Raw genomic sequence first — 6901 nt, forward strand, 5'->3', positions numbered from 1 at the left:
GAGAAGAGAGTCGCTATTCATTGTGCAGAATGAGGGTCGCTTATTCCATAACACGATAAGTAGTACCACTGGCACTGCATAGCTAGTTCTATCGCCAGTACATAAGCTCAGCTCAGCAAGCTCACTTGAGCGTTATGTGCTAGGAGATAGGACGATTAGATGATCTGAGACGAATGAAGTATTTCTGTTCTTTCTAGCAATATCACCTGTGCACTGTGCAAATTGGACTTGTGTTGCATCTTTACTTTGAGCGTTTCATGACATGATGGCCGCGGACGGTGACTTGGATGCTTTGGCACTTGACGCTCCTTCTGTAACGGCCGCAGACAGGCGAGGTGAAAAGTTTTGACCTACGGAGGCTACAGGTACGTAGACTAAATATTATTGTATTGTGTTTTGCTCTAAATTAATCATAGTTCATACCCCTTAAAAGTTGGGATTTCCACATTTTCTCTCATAGATATATTAATGCCTTTAAGTTGTAAATTAGACTTTCAGTTTCAACAGATAGACTGAATCTTGATCTTGATGATAGATCCCTGAACTTGCTGAAGCAGCTTTTTGGAACTAAACTCATAATACTGGGTCTGGGTGGCATGCGTTGTGACAGCAGGTGAAGGTGCAGACTATAACAGAAAGATGTTTCACGAAACAAGCCCCTGTAACCTAGTGACTGTTGTATTATGGTTGATCAGTATGTTATCCACCACTATTTATTAAATGTAACTCTGGGATGGATACCTTCTATTGAAGAAACAGTACTATGGGTGTATGGTATTTCATTTTAAATTGAGTTTGGAATTTCATTACTCAAAATCTCAAATAGTAATTGTGTATGATATCTTTCACATTATTGAGAACAAATGTGTCCTATACCTTCAGATAATCCTGTAAGTGTAATGGGCAACTAAAATAATGAAATTTATGGATTTTGCCTGCCCAACAAGTAGGGCAAGTAGAAAATTATGTTTGTGTGGAGACTTGCGTTATCCATTCAAATATTTAAATCACCTTATGATTACTGGTAGAAAGCGAAAATGATTTGAAGCACCCTACATTTTTCTCCATCACTGCACCTGTTTTCATATAATTGAGTCAATACGATAAATAAAGAAAAGTTCTCTCTCTTTCTCTTTATATATAATTATCTTCTGCAGATACACCCGGAGCAACAGTTCCAAGACTCGGCTCTATTGGCGATGTGCAAGACGGAACTGTGGTGAAACGATCATAACGAACCGCTTCGACGTTAAGCATGAAAATCCAGAGATTCAAATCGAACGAAAACCGATCGGGGAACACACGCATGCCCCTGATGAAGACCAAATCCTCCGCCGACAATTTCTTGACGAAGCAACTGCATTAGTCAAGGATGATCCAAGTCATACGATAAGGAGGGCATACAACATTGTTTTGGATAGAGGACACCACCATCGGCCAGGTGTACCAACATTTCCAGAAATCAGAAGCCAGCTGCAACGAATCCGTTTGGCATGTGTGAAAAGGACAGTACAGCTTCAGTGAAACAGCATTTCTTCAGTGAAACAGCATTTCTTATTGAAAAGTTTAATCCATCATTAAAAACTAACGAATTATGCTTGTATAGTGGTGAAACCTATGAACGGTTTAAGTTACAGACTTACAGTTCTCTATTGAAAACGTTACACTTACAACACATGTATGCGCTCTGGAGACTTTTTGTATTAATCAAACACTATAACATGTTTGGTATAAATAATCATTTGATAGAGAGATCATGTTTGTATCATCTATGTATGTATTCAAAAGTATTTTTCATGCATATTTATTACGAGGATAAGTTAATCCTACCCTTGTTGCTTGTCATACCAAGTTGTTGTACTGTTAGGACTTAGAGCCAGGTCAGATTTAAGTCAGGCAGTTGAAAAAGCAAAAAGTATGTTGGTATTATGTAACTGTGTAGTATGTAGATATGCATTTAAAACAATGCTGGACATCTTTTCAGTTTTTCAGGAATATGTTATCGTTGAGTGTTTATTTTTCTATTGTTATGGAACGGTTTAAATGAAATTAGGCACACATGGTGAACTTGAGATTTCATTGTGTAAAATATGTTTTCCAACTTACTGTTGACTTGCTGTTTGCATGATAACCGCCTAATGTTGCAGAGCAGTCTCATATTTCTACTGGTTTGAATTGCTCTTGGTCCTTGGTAACACAGCGGTAGAGATATACAGAGAAATAGTCTTCTATTTTTAGAATAAGCGATTCGTATACTTAATATAGTAAATTCCTTTTCAGAGGGATGATGGGATGAAGTAACTGTTAAGCATTCATTTCCATTGCTATATGATCATACCCCAAAGGTATTGTTGTAATTTATAGACATAATATTTATGTAAACCAATAGTCTGTATTGTGTCTCGCTTTGAGGAAGATATGAGAGGTAATCCGCTTCGAATAGAAAAAATATAAAGGTGTGCTTTTAGGTAAAAAATTAAATACCACTTTCATAATAATGACATAGCATAGACATGTGCCTTGATTTTACTGTCTGAAGTTGAAGTTTTGTGTTTTTAAAATTGATCAGCTTAACATTTTGCAGGACATAATAATGTAAAGCGAAATCAATGATCTTCTTAATGCTTTTTTTCATATAAATTTGTTTTATATAAAATTGTTTCACACCACCTTCTTCATTTAGTTGATGTGTATGGATACATTATATACAAGCAAGATAGTGGATAGTTGGAAAATGGCGGCACGAGGAGGGCGAGGTAAATTATTAAACGTGATGTGTGTGTATGTATAACGAAACAATTATAATCATTTCGTATTATGAATAGCGACCCGCAATTCTTATTATGAATAGCGACCCTCTTCTCACGCTATGAATAGCGACCCTCATTCCGTATTATGAATAGCAACCCTCTTCTCGTATAGTATATGAATAGCGACCCTCTTCTCATGCTATGAATAGTGACCCTCATTCCGTAATATGAATAGCGGTCGACCCTCATACCGTGCTATGAATAGCGACCCTCATTCCGCATTTAATATGAATAGCGACCCTCATTTCGCATTATGAATAGTGACCTTATTCCGTGTTATGAATGGCGACTCTCTTCTTCGTGTTATGAATAGCGACCCTCATTCCGTGTGATGAATAACGACCCTCGTATCGTCTTATGAAAAGCGACCCTCAATCTGTATTGTGAATAGTGACCCTATTGACGTATTTGAATAGCGGTCCTCATAATATGAACAGCGACCCTCTTCTTGTATCATGAATAGCGTCGAGTTATGAATAGCTTTCCTTATGAATAGCGGTCCTTATGGCTAGCGAGGTTAGTAGAGAAACGATGCATTATTTGCATTTGGCCTAATGCAAGGAGATCCGGTTAACGCATAGGAGATGTGAGTTTGATCGAACAAAGCATGTCCAAAGAGGTTATCCACTCCCGAATAGCATGACATTGGGGATATAAAATGTTAATTAAGCTCGTGGCTGCCTTTGATGCTTCCGTATATGTCATGAATTTGATGAATATCTGGTATAGATTAAAGGGATAGTTCAGTCACTAAAACATTATTTGGAGGGGGTGGGACAATCGTTTCTTGCCACCCTCTTGTGTACCCTCTCAATAGTATTTCATTATTATCATTTATTGTTTTGTTGTTGCTTGTTAGAGAATTCGGTGTAAACTAGTAATAATAATATGTGATAACAATTTTTTTTCTTGTCATAGATTCTTCCCCTTATCAAACGGACCCGGCCCCGGTTGAGTAGTATGGATTACCATGTAATAATGGAATAGCTAAAGACTCTTTGCAAGTTGTAATAATGATGCACTTTGGGTGTCAGACGGTCGGAAGCGGGGGTGGGGGAAGAGGGGAGGGGGAATTCGCCGGTTTGATCTTGTGATTACGCTGGATAAAACGCTTGATACTAGATAATAGGAGGCATTAATATTCATAATGATCTTACTACCGCAGAGGCGCAAAATACATTGCGAACAAATTATTTCTCATTTATCATTTTACAAGGTACATTTTTTTCTTTTTTTCATACATATATAGAAAATATCAGTCAATCAATCAAATTATGAACTGCAATATAATCAGACAATGCACCATCACCATAACAAATCGTTCATTCAATTTAGGGAAAGAATGATGGTTGGACCGTTCGTTCAATTTTCCTACAATTAATTTTTCAGAATTGAAAGAAAGGTTCATTGTCCCTAGTGATCGCCATATTCTTCATATTCAGACAAACAAATGATGAATGATATGTTTGCTGCCAAACATTTAGGTTCACGAGAAGAGGCACTGTAATTCATGACCGTTAGCCTCACTATCATGACTATTATTATGCCACAATATTTAAACTCGACGCAATGGCAAATCATCAATCAAGGACAGCTGTACATGTAACACTCCTACATAATATATAAACACAAGAGGTATTTTGTAATTATTATCCATCTAAATATTACCCATGAGTTATTAGGCAATTTGTGAAAACTATGTGTAATGATAATTATTACAGAGTAACGCATCTCTCTGTCTCTGTCGGCAAACCGTTTTGTTATCATGCTTTTTCGTGATTGTTATTGCGTGATTGTGTTTATGTAATTTTTTTTTCTTCAAACTTTTTCTTTTTTGCCATACAATAACTTTTTGTCCGACCCCCCCCCCTTTTTTTTTTTTATTGAAAATCTGAAAATGTAATGTGAAGTATAGCGTGGGCGGACTGATCACATTTCGCCGGGGCTGACGTATCAGGGGAAGTGACAATTTTAAAAATACATCGCATGCATATTTGCTTCAAACAAAATGTAGAACCTGTTGCCTGTTTTTTTTATTCATAACTTTACTAATATTTTCTTTAGTGTTTATTATTATGATTTCCTGATTTTTCTAAAAAAGTAAAGTGAAAAAAGTTCACAAGTTATATTGAGGTCAATTCATGCACAAGTGCGTTTTGAAATTTTGGAATTGTATTTTGAGTCGTACATAACGAAAGATGTACTGTTTCGACCAGCAGAATATATAATATTTGTCCAGCCTTACTAAAAACTTTCATAAAAAAATACAAGCTATATTTCAAATAAATTACTCGTACCTGACGAGTTCATGCACGTTGTCTAGGCAACCTTTTTGATCACATTTTCCAATACTTATTACAATCTGGAATTCTCATTTATCATATGGGAAATTGTTCCCGTCATCTTCGGAGCCCTAGATTTCATTTAACATGATTAATATGTTATTGGTCTGACAATGATGGGATTCGTTTTTTCTTGGAATAGGGTCTGGTGGTTATTGATTTAGGTGGAGGTGATTGTCTGGACGATGATGGTGATAACGTGATATATTACTTAACCTCGCATTCATGTTTATATCTAACGCCTCTTTAATAGCTTTAAAACATTTAAAAAAACCGTTCACCCCAATCACCACAAAAGTATATTTAAAAGGTAAACGGGCCTATGATATAGCTTTCGAACAATCAAGAGATAGAACCATGGACCAGGAACGGAGGATGGACATGGGATGTGAAAAGAAGCAAACTTAGTCACAAGAATGTTTTTATGAACTTGCTTCCATAATGCATATCTTATTCCTCGTATATGTGTGCATGATACAGTATGGATTCATTATATTCTCTAGCAATTCATCTTTCGTCTTATATTACCTTTGATGTTCTACGGCTATTAATATGGACATGGTAGTGTTGGGGCAATATGGCGGCCATGATCATGATGGTTCTGTGAAGATGACTGTCTGTTGATGAGATGCTTCGTCTTATATTCATCTCATCAAGACGGCGGTGACTCATTGATAGCACGGCGCCCGTCGTTCACAAAACGGTGTGTAATATAAAGAAGATGAAAGGAATTCCTCCTGGCAATGTAATCTCCTCTCTCTCTCTTCTCAGAGTGTATCTGTCGGTCATTTCCCCCTCTTCTCTCTCTCTCTCTCTCTCTCTCTTCTCTCTCCTCTCTCCTCTCTCCCTACCTTCCTCCCTCCTTATCTCTCTCTCTCTCTCTCTCGCTCTCTCTCTCTCTCTCGCTCTCTCTCTCTAGTATCCTTCTACCTCTTTCTCCAATCCTTTCGTTGTATTTTGTCTCCCGTCTGTCTCTCATTTTCCCCTTTTTCCCCTTTTCCCCCTCCCTTTCCCCTCCCTCTTCCACTCATTCATCTTCCATAATGATTATGGAGCCATATAGCGCTCTCTCTCTCTCTCTCTCTCTCCCTCTATATATCTCTCTCTCTTTCTCTCCCTCTCTCTCTTCCCCCCCCCCCCCCCCCTCTCTTCTTTCTCTTTTTCTCTCTATTTCCTCTCCCATCTCTCTATACCTTCTCTCTGTCTCTCTCTGTATTTGTCTCCCTCTTTCTCTTCCTTTCTTTTCACCCTCTCTCTCTCTCTCTCAGCTCTCTCTCTCTCTCTCTCTCTCTCCCTCAGTGATATTCCATGTGTACGCTATCTCATCTCTCTCTGTCCATATGTTAACTGCAGTATAGTTTAATCTTTAGCTCCTTTCTATATTAATGTCACAAAATCTTCACGGCTCGAGTTTGCATCTGAAGCATATGAGCCGTACTAGAAGAGTAATATATTCGAAACGAAGCCTGTCTGATAGTCTTTCTTGATTGGATATTATCGGACGAAGAGCAGCGAAAATAACTTCCATATTTTACGGATGATAGTCAATACCGTTTTTATGACCCACGGTTGTGATCATTCTTGTAATTACATGAGTGAGTCCATGCGTAAGCCATCAAGAAAGAAAAGACTTTCATATTACACATCATACCAAGCTAGTGGAAGGCCATTATCTTTTTCAGCGGCGACGGATTCAGGATTCTCTTGTCAGGGGAGGAGGGGGGGGGGGGGGGGCTACAAGTCCGGATA

At 37.9% G+C, this 6901-nt stretch overlaps 1 long non-coding RNA gene across 1 annotated transcript; it reads left to right on the top strand.

Moving 5' to 3' along the window:
* LOC752174 lies at positions 1-2656 on the top strand. The gene is made up of 2 exons (XR_004062462.1): positions 1-365; positions 1158-2656. It is a non-coding gene; the product is annotated as an uncharacterized LOC752174 (long non-coding RNA).
* The last annotated feature ends 4245 nt before the right edge of the window (positions 2657-6901 follow it).

Source organism: Strongylocentrotus purpuratus, unplaced genomic scaffold, assembly GCF_000002235.5.
Source record: "Strongylocentrotus purpuratus isolate Spur 01 unplaced genomic scaffold, Spur_5.0 spur5_scaffold_9, whole genome shotgun sequence".
NCBI lineage: Eukaryota > Metazoa > Echinodermata > Echinoidea > Camarodonta > Strongylocentrotidae > Strongylocentrotus > Strongylocentrotus purpuratus.